This window comes from Podarcis vaucheri (genome assembly GCF_965113315.1).
Source record: "Podarcis vaucheri genome assembly, chromosome: 7".
NCBI classification, from domain to species: domain Eukaryota; kingdom Metazoa; phylum Chordata; class Lepidosauria; order Squamata; family Lacertidae; genus Podarcis; species Podarcis vaucheri.
Window position 1 is genome coordinate 55,209,958 of NC_138765.1, and position 21,017 is coordinate 55,230,974.

The following is a 21,017-nucleotide window of genomic DNA, read 5'->3' on the forward strand; positions in this document are numbered from 1 at the left end:
GGTCCAGCTCTCACTTCCATACATCACTACTGGGAAAACCATGGCTTTAACTATACGGGCCTTTGTTGGCAAGGTGATGTCTCTGCTTTTTATGCCAAATAGCCCCAGTCAAATTAGGAACTAACTATGGTTCAATGATCTTAGGATGGTGTGTCCTCCCCTTTAATTCATTTTGTGTTTAAAGGCAAACTTACCCAATCCACACTTTCCAAAACAATGTGTGAACTGAAACAGAGCCACCCTTGAAAATTTGAAACTCTCCCAATTTTTCAGAGTAGTTTTCCAACAAATAATGTGTATAAAAAGAACATCCATGGGTAAACTGTGTGCTTCTTATAGGCATTTGGCTGGTCACTGTGAGAACAGACTGCTGGACTATTGGGCTATTGGCCTCAACCAGCAGGCTCTTATTATGCTATTATTTCCTTATCAAATCTCTCATCTTAAATTGCACGTCTGAGAACTGGGTTGTGCACTATGTTAACTTGGACTGTATCCAACTAAGTTCCACTCATAATAGACCTACTGAAATTAATGAACCTAAATTAGTCATGCCCATTAATTTCAATGGATTCAATGACAAATGTTGGATACCACCCTATTTATTTTATTGATTTTTTAAATCCAAGCATCACACCCTTCCCATTCCATCCCTCCCCCAGAAGAAATTCAAGGTGGCTGATGACCAAAAACAACAGAAATGAAATCAACCAAATCATAAATCTTTTTTTCCACGTAAGCAAAACCAAGGCCACAATAGCAGAGCCAAAACAGAAAGCTACTGGGGGGGGGGCAGCAGAGCCCTATTGAGAGATTCCTCCATCAGAGCCATAATGTCTTGGGCCAGACCTGGAGGCCTTGAGGATATTATATGTGTGCAACCGATTAGAAACAAATGCTTGCTTGTAAATGGGTAGGCATAGTTTGTGACCTGGATAGGCAAGGCCAGCCCTATCATTAGCCAGAGTGAGGTGGCTGCCTCAAGCAGCAGATGGTGGGAGGGAAGGAATGGTGTGCCCTGTGCCATCTCAGCTTGCCTGCTACTCTCAGGAGGACAGTGTCCGAATCCTCAGTGTCTAGGGTTGCTAGAATCCCAGGGCTGACCTGAAGTCTCCAGATTTTCCTGCCTCTCCCCACCCCAGTTGGTGGCAGGGAGGGGGCTTGAATCTGCAGGTGGGCAAAAGTGCATTCCCTGCCTAGGCTTCCTAAGCAGGTAGGAAGGAATGATCCCCTCACTTTAGCTGGACGCCCCCTTTTGCTAAGGTTTCTGTCTTAATTTCCAGGCAGACCTTGTGTTCTTTGAATGACAAGCTCCCAGTGACTGTGGTTAATGCTTAATGTTTCATGCTTAATGACATCATTGGTGCCTGTCCCCTGTGGCATCATCATCAGGGGACCCCGTGACAGCACCAGGACCAGCCCCTTGGTCTCAGGGCTGGACCATGAAATCTGCTGCTGACCAAGTGACCCTACCAGTGTCAAAATAGGTTTCAACCGCTAATCTCCTCAGCTTTTGTATGTGAAATGGGAATGCCTTCTTGTCCTTCCCCGTCAGGTAACAAAAAGAATTGGGACAGCGCTATAGATTGGTAAAGGGCTACCTCATCTCAAACAAACTCTGCCTCATATGCCTGGATCTCCTAAGGGGTCCTGCCAGGGGTGTTGCTAAGTACCTAAAAGATCCCCAGCATAAATTTCCAAAGGCTACTTTATATGTATAGATGCAAATTTAGCCTGACTTTCAAAAAGGGAAAAACATGCTCTGGCTCCTGCAGTCAGTGTTTCCTCTGAGCTATGAGTGCAAACAGGATTTTCTGGCTTCACTGTAGGAATGCGCAAATCTGTCAGTTTTGGTTACTTTCAGTTTCTCATTTTTAGAGTCTTCAGTTCTCCACATTTCCACAACCATTTCCCTATCAGTCCCTATCAGCATTTTTGTGTGTGAATTTCTCCTAACATGTATATGTTTGTATGCAGAAAAAGCCCACCCACCTTGCTACACCCACTTCTTCCTCTAGCTCCCCCACCCACCTCTGATATGCAGCCCCCAGAAGGGTATCAACAAGGAAAAAAGATTTCCCACCTCATATGGTCTAAGGCTTTTCAAAATGCCCATGGACTAAAACAAGTGCCAACATTTTTCTCTGTCCCAAATAATTAGGCGATGAAGCAAACAAACTTTGACAGAGGTGTAAATTCAAAATCAATTATCTGTTCACTTAAATTAATACCCACATTGAACTTGCTTGTGTTAAAGGGCAAATTCCCCCTTTCCAGCTCTCGCTTATAACAGTATCAGAGAGACAATTAATTCCATCTGTAATGTCAGATATATTTATAACCACTGTGACAGGACTCTGAGTTGGCCTGGACATGAGGTAGACCCCGGCCTCCCATAAATTAAAAGGAAAGACATTTTATTTAACTAGAAAACTTAAACTGGCCCCAATTACCTAACATTCAAAAGAATGAGATGTTGCGAAACAATATTGACTATGACAGGGACACAGTTAAAACACCCAGATGGAGCTAACTCCCAAGATTTACTCCTTATACCACAGATTTTCAATGGATCAGAGGAGCCACATTCATTTTATTTGGTGCATGTCTTCAAAGTGACTGACAACATTAAAAAAACTTGATTAATACATTGAAGGCATATACTTTAAACACAGCAAAAGCAATCTTAGCTGGAGAAAATGAAATTTTAATTTAATTAAACAGTTTTAAAATAGAAATTAGACAACCATAATATGGACAGTGAGCTATTTTAGAAAAATTAAGAGAGAATAATTTGGGTTCAATTGGATTCATTTTTTATTTTTTACTGAGCTAACAGTTTAATGTTTTTTTAACTCTGCGCGAAACATCTGAAGGGCTTTGTTGATTGGGTGGTCAACAAATGATCAAAAATAAATAGTGCACAAATAAATGAATAAATTTCAGGGGTGTTACTATGATAATCAGTGGATAAACTGCCGTTCCAAACTTTTGTTCACTTATTTATCTGAATATTTCTATTCCAATAAATTTCCCCACCCAGTTCCAGTGGGAACCTTAATGCATTAAATAATCACCATAGAAACAATAACCAAACAGCAGTGAAAATGGAAGACCAACAAAATGACAACGGCAGTGTTGAATTTGGGTAGAGGAGAAATTTTATTCATACTGCATTTGAAGGTGAACCTACCAAATCTGAACTTTCTCAACTTATGTGACCCCCAAATACAGCCTTCCTTTGAAATTTGCACTTCTCCAAATTTTGCAAAACTGTTCTCTAGCCAAGCAATGTGTACAACAATGCATGTACTAGGGTAAAATGTGCATAAACATGCATATATCAGTGAAAAGAGGATAAACAAATTATATGAGGGGAAATGTGTATATTAGGGAAAATTGCATACAAAAATACTGATGAATTTTCATGAGAATTTTGATGAAGAAATGCTAGCATATTCCTCCATCAGGCCCTGGGTTCAACCCTACCCAGACCTGGAACCTGGGGTTCCCTTGGAGGAAAAATAGAGTATCTGGATGCTCAGTAAACATCTGTACTGAAAACAAAGCTGCAGACCCAGACATTCCAGCCACAGGAATGGGGTGCTCCAAAATGATTGCTCAGGTTCTCAGCCAGTCTCCGGCCCCTAACCTCTCTTGACATCATCACAGCCAAAGGAGCAGAGGAAATGATGTGCTGAAGCTACAGGCAAAATGTCTGACTAGCCACATATAAATTTACTTGAAAGGAGAAGGAGAAAGTTCATGTAAGCACCTGCTCAGATCAGCACCTGGCAGAGAACCAGAAAGGGATGGAGTCTCTGACTCACGTATAAGGTCTCTGTCTGAATTGAAGCACTGCTCTAGCATACAATGTTTCCTAAAGTGGGTCCCCTTCTCCTTCTAACTATTTTCAGGATCCACCTCTTTATTTTCCAAAGGGTACCACCCTTATCTCCCAGGATCCTCCTTTTAAATCTCAAAATCTGCTCAGGTATGTGGTTCCATGTCAGTTTTGCTGTTGCTCACATAGATCTGTTCTAATCCATTGTTGCTTTTCCCACATGAAAAATTCACATGCAAGTTGTATGCATTTTGCTTGCACTCTTCCCATAAAATACACATTTTCAATATTTTACAGTGCATTTCCCTCTGAAATACACATTTCATTTCCATTTTCTTTTGCACATCAGCTACATATTTTTGTGTGCACTTTTGGGGACCAAAGCTTCATCACAAAATTGTGCAGAAGTGCTGGTGCATAATCTGACTAAGACTTGCATTCTGACCCACAAGCAAATTCTGAAATGTTGAATTAGGTCTATCCACGGTAAAAAACACACCCAGATCAGACATATTCCTCCCCACCATTTCTGGGAAGTTCCCAATCATACTTGTTCTATGTTGCTTTCCACGTCTTAACCTTCTCAGAAGAGTTATCTTAGCAGGGACCCTCCAGCAGGCTTGTGGGGCAGGAAACTTTCTGTTTGAGAGGCATAAACTTTAGAACTTTCTATTCAGACAAGCCGTATTGCTTTTAAAAGCCACCTTGCTGAATTATGATGAGGTGCCCTCTGCCCTCGCTCAGAACAGAAGTCACATCAAACAGATTTCTGTGGTGACCTTCAACAATTTCCCCATGAAGCTGTCAACCTGATTGTGCAGTTCCAAAAGAGCAGCCTTCTAGGGAAAACCCCCCATCAAATTGCTTGTCAGGAACTCAGGCTGGGCCAGTGCACATATGGTTTCATAATATCCCTTAGATTTTCAAGGACCAACTGGAATTTTGGAATGATTTGGTTTACAGTTCCCTTAAGTAACATTATCTTGTTAAAGACATTAACCCCAGCCCTTTACTGTTATATATTTGCTTTGTTTTCATCCTAGGGAGCAACCTGTGGCGGAGACGCTCAACAGGAAGAGAGAGTTCAAAGGTCATGAAAACATTGATTTTCAAGATGGCTGAACTGCTGTCTTGGGAGCACAGTGCAATTATGAAAAACAGACATCTCTGTTTAACCTTCCTTTTTTATTAAAAAACAACAACATCCCTTGCGTGCACTTTAACAGTTAATAACTTCTGTATGAAAGCTCATGCTATAATAAATTTGTTAGTCTTTAGGGTGCCATAAGACTCTGTTGTTTTTGCTGCAACACACTAAGATTGATAGCCCTCTGAGAATTATAAATGTCATGTAATTGTTTCAATCATCTGCTTTATGCAGTCAAATTTGTTTCACCTGTGAGTAAGATGGCTAAAATGATGGAAACTAGAAAGGTAAATAGCAGCTGCATATAATGCAGCAATTATTGCTTTTAATTAGGGTAGGAGTTTTGCAAATGCATGTGTGATGATGCAGAGCACAAATCTTAAGGCTCATCCACACTTCCATTTGTCCTGCCACTCCCCCCCCCCGAAAACCAATTGTTTAGCGCTGAATCGCAGCAAATGGAAATCAGGTTTTCAGCGAATAGCCCCCCCCCCCGATTTATTGCTAAAGAGCAGGGTTTCCAAGGGAAAGTGGCAAGGCAAAGGCAAAGACAAAACCACTCAGACCCATGCCTAAAAAGCACTGGGACTCACGCTTTCTAGGCATGGGACAAGCAAATGTGTGGATGAGTCCTTGCAGGCATGGCCAAACTTGGCCCTCCAGCTGTTTTGGGACTACAACTCCCATTAACCCTAGCTAGCAGGATCAGTGGTCAGGGATGATGGGAGTTGTAGTCCCAAAAGAGCTAGAGGGCCAAGTTTGGCCATGCCTGCCTTAGAGTATGTCAAGGCAGGAGCTTATTCTGGGATTGTACTCCCATGAACACAAGTGAGGTTTTTTGTAGTATCCTCATGGTTACATGCCAGTGGTGACTGGAGCAAGAGGCAAAAGTGGGCGGAGCAACTAATGTGAATTTTACCTTTGTACAGTAGGCTACTTTCCACCCTCGCCCCTCCCTCCACTTCTGTCCTCCATCCAGGCAATCAAGAAGCATTATCAGTATTCAAGGACTCACTCCAGCCAGGCAAATGCAACCATGGATGGTGCAAGGCAGGACTGGTGAGGGATGTGGCCTGGAAGAGTCCCAGAGGCCAGACAGGGAGGACTGAAGAGCTGCATTTGGCCTCCAGGTCTGAGGTTCTCCATCTCCAATATAAAGAAAGGAAGACCATCAAGTGCAGAGTCCGATCCTATGCATCTACATTGAACAGAGATGGGGAACCATGTTCAGCTGAAAAAGTTTTCCCAACGCTGCTGTAGATGAAAATAAGTCTTACTTCACTTGTTTCAAAATAAGATATGCCAGCCTTATGGCATGGGGGGGGGGGAGTTCTGAGGAATGGAGCTCTGGACTTTTGCCCAAATGTCCTAACCTTAATGGTAGCAATGGGCTAGAGACACATGTGGCTAAAGAGGACATTTGTGTGTAGCTACCTGCTTAGTCAGAACATACCTCTGGAAGAAAACAACCACAATAATCCCACACATTTGGAAAGGATATAAGGCATTGTGTTCCAGCCTTTACTAGGAACCTTTAGCTCAGGCTTTAAGGAGCAATGACTTCAGTTCTGAGCAATCCACTAATTATTCACACCTGGGTCTCTTTCTGTGCTTCTGCACAGCACAATTTGGCTCCAGATTAGATCAGTGTATTGCCAAAATGGTATGTACTGTTTTATTTAGTAACCACTGAGCAAATAGGGTCCTAGGTGGGGGACTAGGTAGTTAAGACCAGTAAAGACACTTGGTTTGGATTCCCACAACCATATGATCAATGACAGAATGCAAAACCAATGCACATTTGGAATGTAAGTATTTCTCTGAATTCAGCATTTCTGAGTTCAAATTAAAACTGAAGCAGATGGCTGAGATTTTGAAGGTTTTGCTAATTAAACTTTTCTGTTCTTAACTAAAATTTGGGACTTTCCTTTAAATAAAAAAATGGGGGTGGGGGAGGTTCCACATTCACAGATTTGAGTGAAGAACTGGAAGATTAATAATGACTTGTGCAAAGCTGGATTTTGGAATGTTGAAAATAAGACTTGGGTTTGTTTTTCAAATGTGAGTTTTGCAACTTTTTAAAGATGCAGTTTTGTATAACTTACCTCACACTTGTGTGTGTTGTAAACACTAGACAATTTTATTATTTATATGCCACCCATCTGTCTCAGTTGCCCCTAATCAGCTACCTAATCACTTCTTGTCAGTCACATGTTATTACTAATTTCAAGGTGGATAGGAGTGATTTGGGAGTGTTTTTCACATCCCTAAGTTGGATCACACCATTAACAAGGCATGTCAAGTTTGATCAAAAACTCCCTAAAGCAGGCATGTCCAAAGTCCGTCTCAGGGGCCCAATCTGGCCCACCGGTCGGTTTAATCCGGCCCCTGTGGCAGTTTATTTCTTGGGGTAAAATCCTTTTAAAAACCCTCAACAACTTTGGTTGGCCCTTTGGTTGGCCCCCGTGGCCCTTCATTTCATCAAATCTGGCCCTCTTTGAAAAATGTTTGGACACCACTGCCCTAAAGCATACTTTGCCAACCTGCTGCCCTCCAGATATTTTGAACTACAACTTCTATCAACGCCAGGCAGCATGTGGTGGAGGGTGCATTGAAGTGGCTTTTACATCACCCAAAGTTTCATTCTGCTTCCTTCAGTTATAGGGTAACTATGATTTCATTACAATGAATTCCTGCTGTCCAGCATTATCCATATTTTTATTAAAGTATTTTGCCCTCCCACCTCAAGGTCTGGTATTTTCCCCCCTTCAGCTAAGCCTGCCCTCAGCTGTGTTGCTCACTGCCAGCCTATTACTGCCCATTTGCTCAAGGTCACTTTCCTCAGGACACTAGTTTTCAGACTGATTACCCACAAAACACTACAGAAGGTTAATCTATTTCAATTTTGCTCAACTCAAAATGGTCTTCCTTCATGAGAGAAAACCTGCATCTATTATTCTGAAAGCTGTCGGGGTTCATCCTCTCAGAACAGGCAACCATTCCTGAAGATTGAATCCTTTTCTGGCAGAATCCCCCCCCCCTTTCCCTCTTTTAGATTAATGAAGCCCTGCATTAAAATCCCATAGATTTGTCTGAAATTTTTCAGGCTTAATCCACATTAGTGGAAGTCCTTTGCCTGCAAATTTCATCCACTTTGGGTGGGGGAGTTATAATCATTTTTTGACTCTCCTTTACAGCCAATGGGGAAAATAGAGCTTCACATTTAACAGATCTGATACAGCTGAATTAGGAAGACACAGAGTGGATCTGAAACAAATTAAGTTTCTTCCTCATACTGTAGATCCATAGATGCTGAACCTTGTAGCTGACACATACCCCAATAAATAAGAAAGAAAGAAAGAAAGAAAGAAAGAAAGAAAGAAAGAACCTTTCTTCCCATCAAATCTTCATTTGAAGTACTGGTTTGGAGTTCACTCCTGGTTTAGTGGAATTTTAGTGTTGATGGCCCCTCCAGGGTTTCAGGCAGGTTTTCAGACTTTCCCGTACCTAGAGATGCTGAGGACTGAAGCGGCGACTCTTTGCATGCTCTGCCACTGAGCTACAACCCCTGAATTATTTTGATTCAACTAAAAGAGCCAGTGTGGTGTAGTGGTTAAGAGTGGTAGACTCGTAATCTGATGAACCGGGTTAGATTCCCCGCTCCTCCACATGCAGCTGCTGGGTGACCTTGGGCTAGTCACACTTCTCTGAAGTCTCTCAGCCCCACTCATCTCACAGAGTGTTTGTTGTGGGGGAGGAAGGGAAAGGAGATTGTTAGCCACTTTGAGACTCCTTAGGGTAGTGATAAAGCGGGATATCAAACTCTTCTTCTTCTTCTTCTTCTTCTTCACATTAAGTTTGCCAACATTTCATGCAGGGTGTCCCTGATCAATACAATCCACACTATACATTTTGACTTCAAATTACCCCTGAGTGGGGAGAGGGGAAAAGAAAAGGGAAGGAAATCATGATTCTTTCCCTTTTAAAATTTGGTCGAATCCCAATTCTGCTCAACAGGTGTTTGCTGTGTCTGAGGTTATGCTGTTGATATAACCCCTGCTCCATTTGGAAGAATGAAAAATCTCGCTCCGTTTTATTGTAAACAGACTTGGGTTCTACTAAACACAAAAAGAAAGGTTACTAGATTAGTCATACACTCCCGCCTTCTCCCCCCCTTCCCTTTTAGCACATAGAAGCCAACAGATATTCTCGGTTGATATTTGTGTGTGTTTGCGATGACCTTCGTGGTGCTGAAAGGAGGGGGGGAGACCCCTCTCCTGAACTTTCAAGCCCAGCTCTCATGCAAACCATGTCCACAGTGTGGGGGGTCCTTGAGGGCTGACTGTATCGCTTTTCAAACATCAGCCTGGAAGAGCATCCAGGTTTTTAATCTGCTTTTGCTTGCCAACTATTTCCATTTTGATGGAGATACATTTCCCCTCCCCATTTTTTCTTTCTTTCTTTTGACAAACAGCCATGTGTGGAAGGCTGATTGTGGAAAGTCAATCTTTTATCATGACAGAAACAAAGCAATTAATGGATGTTTAAAAGGCCAGGAGGCTAGGTACGGATTCATACCCCCACCTTTCATTTTTGATGTCATCTAAGCCAGGGTTCTTGTCAGGGGGTGGTCCATGGGGCCTGATCCACCAGTGGGCTCCTTTGAGTGGCCAGACTTCCTGCTACTTCTCCCCTCTCATTTCTTACAGGATGGCTTTCCCTCCAAAAGTCCCCCTTAATTTATATCTATATAAATATGAATTATCATATGCAAATTATGGGTCGTGGGTCTTTGCCCCAAATCTTTAATAACATAGGAATACGCTTCATCTGGAAAAGGAAAATAGCTCTTGCAAGCATATTTACTTCACTGGGAAGGTTGTAAGGAGAGAGAGTTGTGGGGTGGGGTTATTTCAAGGCTGGACAGTGCCTTGACAGAGGACAAATGCTAAAAGATGGATCTCTCGTCTCTCTCTTCTCCCCATCCAGCATAAAGATCTCCCCAGCAAAGAAGTCTTCATAGTTACCGTAAATCAACTTAGTGGCTTCCTTATTTAAAGAAATGCATACATAAATATGTACCAGTAAGTCAATAAGGAGTCGTATTCAAGGTTAGTCCTACCCAGAGTAGACCCATTGAAATTAATGGACATGACTAGTGTCAGATTGATAATTTCAATGGGTCTACTCTGAGCAGGACATAGTTTGACACAACCCTAGATATTATTATTACTTTATTTATTACCCATCCTTCACCCCAAGGTCCCAGGGCGGGTTACAGCATTAAAAACAACATCAAAACCATTTAAAAAAACTTACAACCATAAAAATAAGGTGGGTCCCAAAAGCATACAAGTATTCATCTTAGCTGGTGAAAACAAGTGTGATTGCCTTAAATATTATTAACAAAGCTCAGTGTTTATGGTAATAAATAAATAAATAAATAAATAAATAAATGGCTTTCAAACAGAAATTTCAGAAATCTAATGTATGTATTCCCCCCTCCCCCCACCATACTTCTGAGAATATCAAATTTAAAATTATTCTGTGACAATGCTCCACCTCTACCTGGCTTTCAGCATACTTGTATACAAATATGTGTTCAGGGAGGAATTTGCACTAAAATGATGATAGAGCATCATGAGGGTGCTTTTTATTATTTTTTTAAACGCAAACTGCAGAGAACTGAATTTAAGACTGGGGGGGAAAGAGAAATGGAGAGAAATCAAAACTGACAGATTTGCCCATCCCTGATGATGATGATGATGATCTGCATCATCATCACAATTGTATCCCACCTTTTTCTCCAAGGAGCTCACGGTGGCATGCACAGTTCTTCCCATCCTTATTTAATCCCCACAACAACCTTGTGTAGTAGGTTAGGTTGAGAGGCAGTGACTGGGCCAATATCACCTTTTGAGCTCCGTGGCTGAGTTCGTATTTGAACCCTGGTCTCCCAGGTCCTAGTCTGACACCCAGTGGCGTAGCGTGGGGGGTGCCAGGGGTGCCGGCCGCACCGGGCACAACATTTGGGGGGGCGCGTTTGGCCGGCCCTCCTCGAGGAAGCAGGAACCCCACTGTCCTCGGACCTCCTCCGAAGCCTGGCGGTGGGGCGGAGAGACCTTCTCCCCGTGCCAGCCTTGTGGTGGGAGCAGTGGCGTAGCGTGGGGGGAGCAGGGGGGCCTGCTGCACCTGGCGCAACATCTGGGGGGCGCGCGGAAGAGACTCGAGTGCTAAAATCCACGGGTTAGGGGGCGCAAATTACTTGCCTTGCCCCGGGTGCTGAGAACCCACGCTATGCCACTGCTGACACCCTAACCACTACATTGCCCCGGGTGCTGAGAACCCACGCTATGCCACTGCTGACACCCTAACCACTACATCACACTGGGTCTTTCATATTTGATGAAACTGACATGTGCCTGCATGCCCACAAGATACAGTGCTGTGGGCCCCAGAATCCATTCCTCTGTCCTTTGCTCTGGAATCATGCGTTGGTTTGAGGCGACCACCCTGCACCAGGTCAGACATGACTTCCTCCACACAGCTGGGGATGCTCTTTGCAGAGAGAGCAGGGGTTTTTCTAAATACATCTGAACCTGCCTACAGCAGAGGTTGGTATGCAATAAAGGTGGAGTGGGGGAGACAAATGTGTTTATGCTTTCTGATTCCTGAAGTGACAAAATCCCACTCTGAGGACTCCAACCTGGCAAGCTGTCTGCTTGCTTGACAAAGCGAAGCGTTCAAAAGGGCTGGCTCGGGCCTAGCTGAGCGACGGTGCATAGCAACTGGGCTGCCCCCCTCCCCCTCCTTTGCTTTAACATAGTGCATACGTACTAGGATCATGCTATGAATCATCTGCTGGCTTCAAACAAGCTATTAAGGATCCACAGACAGCAAGAAAAAATTCCACCCTGGCTTGGGGAGTCAGGAAAGCAGGTGTTATTTTCCATAAACCAACCTCAGGCCTGGAAGCGAATGGCCATAAATTGCTATGGGGAGGGGCAGCTGCAGATGTTATGATCTCCTTGCCTTTCGTGAGAAATCCAGCTAGATAGATTTATTGCTGGTGGGGGCTGCAAAAGCAACTCTGGAGAGACGATCCTATCCATAGGAAGCTCCCCTAAACTTGGGCAAGGGGTGTAGCTCAGTGGGATCTGAGCATCTTCTTTGTGTGGAGAAGGTGCCTGGTTCAATCCTCAACATCTCCAGGTAGGACTGGGAAAGTGCCCAGCCTGAATCCCTGGAGTGCCTCTGCCAGTCAGTGTAGACATAACTGAGCTAGATGGACCTATTTATTTAGAGCAAACTAAGGCCCAGGGGCCAGATTCAGCCCAATCGCCCACAGATGGTCCAGGAATCAGGGTGTTTTTACATGAGTATAATGTGTGCTTTTATTTAAAATGCATCTCTGGGTTATTTATGGGGCATAGGAATTCATTCATTTCCCCCCAAAAATATAGTCCGGCCCTCCACAAGGTCTGAGGGACAGTGGACCGCCCCCCTGCTGGAAAAGTTTGCTGACCCCTGATCTAGAGCCTCTGGGTGCATGTGGAGTGCATTTCTCTCATCAATACTGTGAAGCTCTCACATGTTCACATCATATGTTGTAATTGTAAAATAAATTAGTTGTTATGCGGCTTTGCTAAATATTCTTCATGTTCAATACTGAGTTAAAATCTAAAAAATGCTTATATTTTAAATACTATGCACCTCCCTCCCTTTTTATTTTCAATTATTGCTCCCCTATCTGTTGCTTTTGCCTCTTTCCTGGATGATCCCAACTAATTCAATATCATGTAGCAAACAGATGAAGAGCCAATCAGATTTGCTTGATCATACTGCTAAATGGCAACTGAGGTCAATTGAGATCAAAGGCAAGTAAGAACAATTTAAGTAAATAAGCTAACTTTTTTAAAAAATTTAAAAAATCCAAAAATAATTAATAATTGAATTTCGGAGACATCCTTTGGCCCTACCAAATATGTTCATTGAGAATAATAGTTTTAAGTCAGCTGTTATGATGGCAAATACACCATAAGTCTCTTGTGTTTTCTCCTCCGCAGAAAACTGACTTTGCAAACGTTCAGCGCTTTCCATCCCATAGAGTAGTGGGAAAGAGAGGGTAATGAAACCAGACTCTCTTCTTTTTGCTTGTTTGAGGTGGCTTCTGGTGCATTTTTTGGACGTCTGTCATACTTCAGCTGAGGTTAAATCTGGATTTGAAAATGAGTACAGTCACCCCTTGGGGCAAGAAATCTTGGTGGCATACATCAACATGTGTTCTGCCTACACACACACACACACACACACACACACACACACACACTTTTCTTTCTCGTTTTTCTGTTCCATTCTACAAGCTGTGAGTAACTTTCTCTTCCCCCTCCTCCAAGCAACCATCAGTTGCAACACTGAGGACTGGGAAGACCACAACAAGGCTTCCAGTCCAGCTTGTGGTTTGCCCAAATCCAGCAACTCATCATTAAAGGCACCTCAACTCATGACTCACTTGTTGATGGAGTAATTTGCCCTCGCAGAGTTTTCATCACAAAAAAATGTTTAGAAGTAATTAACGCTCATCAATCCCAGACTGATTAGTCCAATCTACCTCATTAGGGAGCAAATCAGATATGGCAATTTAAACAGGGGCAGGGGGCAAGGGGGGGTGGGAGGCACTGCTGGAGAAGGGAAAATAGGAAGTGTTACTATATACCAGAAAGCCAGATTCCAGATTTAAAGCAGGAGAGAGAGAGAGAGAGAGAGAGAGAGAGAGAGAGAGAGAGAGAAACACATGCTGACAGATACACATGCAATCCGGCAAGGGCCACCCATGGAGTTTGCAGGGTGATCTCCGAAACACGACACGGGTGATTTTCAGAGAAATTCTGGAAGGGGTTTTCACTGATATCTCTTTTATGAAGAATTTCCACAGGGAACCGTTCTAGTCTTCCTCTCCCCAGCCTTTTCTGGGGAAGGCGGATGCAACATATCATATATATATATATATTCCTTTATGGTACAGTAAAAGCAATCAGGTTTACAAGGGAAGCTAAGTTGGATTACAGACCCGTGTAACCTGAGATGCAGAGTCTCCCCCCCCCCAAGAAGGTTTCACTGGAACTGTGCTTATCAGTTTGCATGCAATAAAATTAGGAAAGAGAAGAGAATGGTGGAATGGGGGGCGGGGAGAGTACAAGACAGGAGGAAAAAGTGACTCTTGGGATGCATCAGGGGAGGCAAAGAACAGAGCTTTGAGGCACTGGAGGACATCTTACAAACATCACTGTGGGAAGAGACAACAGAGGCGGTTTGGGGAATGTTCCATGAAAACATGATGTGGCTTGTGGCAAGGACCAGGGCATGGCATTAGATGTCCACTTCAAAATGGCATGTGGCTTGGGGCGAGAACCAGGGCATGATATTAGATAGGTAGCTATCAACCCAGAATACAGTCTTAACAATGCGATCCGCTCACCAAGTCTAGGCGGCAAGGACACGTCATGGGAACCCAGTTTCCCAAACAGAAAAACATGTCCAAAGCTCCTTGTACTTTGGGAGTTCCAAAACACAGCTCAGATGAAGCTGAATATGGCCACCGACTTAGAGGGCTTCAAAACAGGATTAGACCAATTCATGGCAGAGCAGGCTATCAGTGACTACTCGTCAATGCTTCTCAATACTATTTGCTGGGAACTGCAGGAGAGGAGACTGCTGGTGTGCTCGGGTGCTGCTTGTGTGTTTCCCACAGACATCTGGTTGACCACTGTGAGAACTGGATACTAGACTAGATGGGTCATTGGCCTGATCCAGCTGGAATGACTTTGCTAACAGCCCAGAATTAACCCTTAAGTTACAAAATGAATGATCCCTGCTGTTGCAGGTGAATTAACTCTCGTATTCTGAGATGAAACAAGAACAGGTTCAGTTATGGAGTCAGATCATTGGCCCATCTGGCTCAGTACTGTCCACTCTGTTTGGCAGCACCTCTCCACATTTCCTACCCTTTCCTACCTGGAGATGCCAGGAATTGAAACAGGGACCATCTGCATGCAAAGCAGATGCTCTGCTATGGAGCTATTGGCCCTTCCCAGTTGCTACAGGAATTCAAAAGATGTTCCACTCCGCCCCAGGACTTGGGTCACTATCCGAAAGAACACATTCCTCAGTGCAGAGCTGCTGATGAAGCAGTGGGGTTTGCCAGTAGGATTTGCTTCAAAGTCTTCTCAGCCTTAATGCTGTATGACATATTGGAGGGCAAATATGGCTCGGCTAATCATATTCTAATAGCTCTTCCCTTACAATTGGACTGGCTCAGAGTGTACCCAGTAATATTTTAATTTCTTTGCTCTGATGAGCTTAATTCTGAGCAGGTATTCAGTTTCTGCACTTACAAACAGGGATCCCAGATGTTTGAGACCAATGGGCTTGAAGGAGCAACGATACAAATATAATATTTAATACGAAATGTCAGTTTGGGTGTTCCACTCAATTTCCTGGAGAAAGCTTGAAAAACCTTCTTATTTAGGTTGAAGACCGAATCAGTTCCATACCTCGGCCCCTGCCCAGTTGCTATGTAATTCCACATAACTGAATTCTCTAATTTCTGAAATGCAAATATGGAGCAGATGTAGGTAAAAGGGGAGGGGGCAGGGGAGAAAAAGGTTCCTTTCTTGCCGTGCAACAGCCTATTGCTACAAATTTGTCTACCAGAGGTTAAAAAGCAAGACCTAACTTTTATGGAGAAATATACTTTTATGGAGAGCAGGCTTAAAGCACCCAACTTTAATGGCAGCTCCCCAGGGCATACAAACTTTTGTTTTTACATTGGGAAACAGACCTTTGTGGGCTTAGTCTCCTGAATGAGAAAGAGCCTGCTGAAATTGCCTTGTTAAATGCTTTAATAGTTGAATGAGTAATTTTGTCCTCTGACTGACAAAGCTACGGCACCAGCGCTTTACACTTGCACATTTGGTTTTCTTTGAAATGTTGCAGCATGCTTGTTTCCAGAAAGGATGCAAGTTTATGGTTTGCTTGAGGAATGCTTTGGTTGTACACTGACATGCCAGTTCTCTTCTCTTCCTAACTTGGTGGATTGATGGAAACCACTATTGGGAGGAGACAACAAAAGTTAGGACAATGGGCAGTTAAGGACAACTGGAATCATCCTTTCTCACACAACACTTTGGGAATGTGTGTTACTGTTATTCATTTCTATACCACAAATATATATATATACTGTATATATATAAGCAGTGCCCAAAACCAAAGCAAGATAACAACGAAGTCAAAACAAAATGCATTAAAGAAGCAGAAGTACAGAATAGGTCATCTGATAAGGTTCTAAAAACAGTAAATCATTTTCATAAGAAGGCTTGGTGAAATAACTAAGTCTTAAGTTGGCTCCTAAAACCCATTAAATATGTTGTCAGCTTGATTTAATTAGGTAGAGAGTTCTATTAGGTGGATAGCTTGTTCTGGGAGATCTGATGAAATTAACCAATTTGGAGTTTACTGTGGGCTGATTTGGAAGTTGATGGTGCAATGCTACATGGGAATCAGTACTGCCTAGGTACTTGCTCTGTGCCTTGCAATACCTACTTAGTCTATACATTGATAAGGAAACAGATGATTACAAAGGCACTGTAACTTCCCAGGAACCAGACCTTGAGCTCCTTGAAGGAAAGATGGGATATAAAGTAAGTAAGTAAGTAAGTAAGTGCCAACATCAGCTTCCAGGCAGGACAAAATGGGGGAAAGAGCAAAACGAAGCCGTGGTTAGCAGGTCAGTGGTGCTTACCTGATCCTGTCACTATCACTTTGGCTTATTGGGAAGAGGGTGCCAATGTGTAGCCAGTGTGGTTGTAGCAGTTAAGAACGGGAGACTTGTAATCTGGGGAACCGGGTTCGTATCTCCGCTCCTCCACATGCAGCTGCTGGGTGACCTTGGGCTAGTCACATTTCTCTGAAGTCTCTCAGCCCCACTCACCTCACAGAGTGTTTGTTGTGGGGGAGGAAGGGAAAGGAGAATGTTAGCCGCTTTGAGACTCCAGGTAGTGATAAAGTGGGATATCAAATCCAAACTCCTCCTCCTCCTCCTCCTCCTCCTCCTCTTCTTCTTCAATGTTATTGCACCACAATTACTTCTCCCCTCCCTCTCTCCTGCCTGATAAGCCACAGAGAAGACAGTGGCAGGAGGTCAAGTAAGCACACACCCCCTCCCTGCTGACCACTACTGACCAAAAGGCAAGGTCTGTGGGGCCTGTCTTCTCAGGAACATTTGGACACACTGAAACTCAGCTCATGAAATATTTCCTCGTGAAAATCCAGCTGAACTTTGAAGCATAGGACAGAACCACACTCTATAGTTAAATAATATGCGGTGCACATTTGAAGCACGAGACTTCCCCTAAAGAATCATGGGGACTGTAGCTTCTCCTCAAAAAGCTACTATAGTATTTGCCAACACCCTTGACAAACCACATTTCCCAGGATTCATTTGGGGAAGTTATGGGCAGTGTGGATCTGCCCATATTTTTAGAAGTCCACCTTTGAGATTAACTGACGTGATTCTTTTAAGGGAAGCATTTATGTTCCAGCCCGGACCACCTACTTCTTCCTAGAATGGGACACCTTCTGAAGTCTGCCTCAAACTCCTGGCAAGTGGGGGGAGGTAAGCTCTCTCTCTCAAAAAAGTAATAAATAAATAAATCCTCCCTCATGGGAATGCCACTTCAGCTGTGGGTGCAGTCCCCCACATGAAAGTTGTTTTTCTGCCCTCGTTTGTGGCTACCCTGATTACAAAGCCTCAGAGATCTTCAATTAATTTGGTTGGGCTTTGTGTATTCCTTTCAAAGGAAACCATCAAAATAGCATTTGAAACTCATTAGTGTTTTGACAGTGATCCTCTCATACTTGCCATGATGTAACGTTGCCCGTTTTGATCAAAACAGGGCATGACTGAAGCCACTCGAACTCTCCGGACGTATTTTCCAAAGCCACACATGCACAGGATTTGCAAGCAGCCAGGGCGCCTGCAAAATCCAGAATGCTAAGAATTAAAGCTTACATGCAAAATGACAGAACAAGCCTCTAGTCCTCAGGACACAGCACGGGACGAAACAGGGAGATAGGAAACTGCCTCATACCAAGTGAGATCTTTGGTTCACCTAGCTCAGTACTGTACTGTCTACACTCAATGGCAGTGGCTCTGCAGAATTTCAGGCAGGAGTCTCTCCTACCACTACCTGGTGATGCCAGGATTGAACCTGGGACACTTTCTGCACACAAAGCTGTACCACTGAGCTAGGGCCACTTCATTGGCACAGGTGAGAGACAGCAACTTTTATTGCCTCCACTCCTGGAATTTTTTTCTATCCCAGCTGCTCATAAGATGACTTTGTAACTAGGGATGGGGGAGAAATTTGATTCAGTTCACATTTAAAGGCAAAGCTACGTAGTACTTTCTGAAATGATACACAGACAGAAACACAGCCATCTTTCACAATTCACACTTCTCTGAATTATGCAATGCAGTTCTCCAGCCAAATCATGTGTACAAATATACAAGCAGTGGGTTAAAGTGTGCATTAAAATGCATCAGATAAGGGGAAACTGCTTTGCAAAAAATGTGTACATTAGGCAAAGCTGAATACGGGGGGGGGGGAGTATGAGGAGAAATTCACACAAAAATGCTGGTGAATTTTCATGAAGACATTCTCTCTTTTTAAATGGAAAACTGATGTGGAAGCATGGAAAACCGACCTTAAAGCAGGCAAATGAGAAACTTCAAAATTGACAGAATTGCCCATCCCAACATTTTATATGCTGCTTCAAGAGTCCATTAGACAAAGAATATGGGATATCCATTTTTCAATAAACAGCCTTTAAATAGCAATGCATGTTTCTTGAGAGCCTTCATTTTCAGGGGTAGGGTAATTCTCAGCAGCAGGTACTGGGGTCAAGCAACTGTTACCTTGCATGTTTTCCAGGGACGTTAGACCAGACACCAGATTAGACAGACATTGGGTGTGAATCTCTAGCTAGTGACCATAGTAGTTGGTGCCAACGGGAGTTGTAGTACATAACAGCAGGTTAGCTACTGCTGGTGACAGACTGCTCAGCTCTGGGCCAGTAAACATCTCTCAGCCTAACCCACTTCACAGGGTTCCTGGGAAGATGAGAAGAAGGGGAAAATAATAACAGAATGCAGAACAATCCCTTTCCCCTCTTCCTCATTCTCTCTCTCTCTTTTAAAGTTTCATTCTAAATTTCTTAGGGTAGTTTCCTTCATCCTTTGAAACAGCTGCAATGATCTGAAGTCTCCCAACTTTCTCCATGTCCTATTTTGAATAGTCAAAGCCACACGCCTCTGCAGAATGAGAAGTGACAGACAAGGCATAATCAGTTTCAGGCCATTTATTTTTACTGGTGTCTGTAAGCACCATGTTGAAATTGTCGCTCTAATTTAGAAAGGATTGGAATTTTTTTGCCAGTTAGTTCCCTGCTGTCCCCATTTGCTAAACATGCCTTCTCCTTTCTTTCGAACTCCAAGACTCCTCTGTGAAAAATAAACTGGACACGATGCATTTTCAACAAGCTCTTTATCCCCTAATTGAGAAGGTATTTGCAGGATAAACACAGTGAGCCCCATATATGCTCTGATGGGAGCATGGTGCTCTTAGGTTGGAACCCAAATAACTACCTAGTATGATTTTGCCAACTTGCATAATACCAGGTATGCCTGTTTATCCATTCTGCACAGAAAAAAGAGGATGAGGAGACATTTTTCTTCCTCTCCTATAATACTAGAACAGACATAGGCAAACTCTGGCCCTCCAGATGTTTGGGACTACAGTTCCCATCATCCTTGACCACTGGTCCTGTTAGCTAGGGATGATGGGAATTGTAGTCCCAAACATCTGGAGGGCTGCAGTTTGCCTATGCCTGTACTAGAACTTTGGGCCATCCAATGAAACTGCAGATTGGAAGATTATGGATGGGCAAAATAAAGTACTCAGTTCCTGTTGTGGTGCAAGCATCAGGTTGACCACTGCGAGAACAGAGGGGCTTTCTTAGGTTCCTAAGGAGGGATTCCCACCCTGGTGTCAGAGCTGAGCCTGAGGGAATAGTCAAAGTTGAGCTAGGAGTGGGTCAGAGCAGAGGTGAGCCAGGAAGACTCTTGGTTGCTGAGGCAAAGTTGCAGCCTAAGTATGAAGCCTTCCTGACCAAGAGGGCCCAAACATGGCCAGTCTGGATGGGCATGGCCATTTCAGAATCTGGGAAGACTTCACTGTTCAATAAGATGCTCCAAGCTGCAATTCCGACAGCCCACCACATGGGACAGCCACACACAGAAACAAAAGATGTTTCCTGGCACATTTGTTTGTGTGGATTGCACTGATATAAATGGGACACCTCCACTGGATTTCTATGCGCCTGTCAAATCGCCCACACCCATAAGAAATCCCCAGACCGAGGCTGTGTTTTGCAGAAACATAGGCCTCACATTCCAACAGAGGAGCAGGTGATCGTAAAACAATGAGAAGGCCGCTTTGTCCTTTCCTGGGAAGCGTTTTGCACGCTGAAAATAGAAGCATCGTTTAAGAGTAGGCATCTCAGAGGGACATAATGACCCTAAGGCAGATGAAATCACTTAAAATTTTTGAAACTGGCAGTGTCTTCTATTTTAATTACATGGCGTAACCCTATTCTGCGGGAAGCAATTATGTAGTCGTTCTTCCCACACACAGCCTGTGCCCACTGGTGCTTCACAAAGACCGAATGAATCAGAGAATTAAAAAGAAAGAAAGAAAGAAAGAAAGAAAGAAAGAAAGAATCTGGATTTTGAGAAGACAGGATGGTGCCATTTTTAAAGGGAGTTTCAGGAAGGATCAGAAGAGAAAAGGGCAAGCTAAGAGATCGAGCGGGTGGAATGCCTTCCTCCAGTGGTGCAGCTAAGTCATTCTAGACCAGGTGTGAGTCCCAATTTGGCCCATGAGGCTTCCCCCCCCCCAACCCACTGCC

At 43.5% G+C, this 21,017-nt stretch overlaps 1 long non-coding RNA gene across 1 annotated transcript; it reads left to right on the plus strand.

The window, feature by feature from the left end:
• The first annotated feature begins 1,428 nt into the window (after positions 1 to 1,428).
• LOC309537898 lies at positions 1,429 to 5,055 on the plus strand. Its single transcript, XR_014222051.1, has 3 exons — positions 1,429 to 1,515; positions 3,918 to 3,994; positions 4,888 to 5,055. It is a non-coding gene; the product is annotated as an uncharacterized lncRNA (long non-coding RNA).
• Positions 5,056 to 21,017: the final 15,962 nt, after the last annotated feature.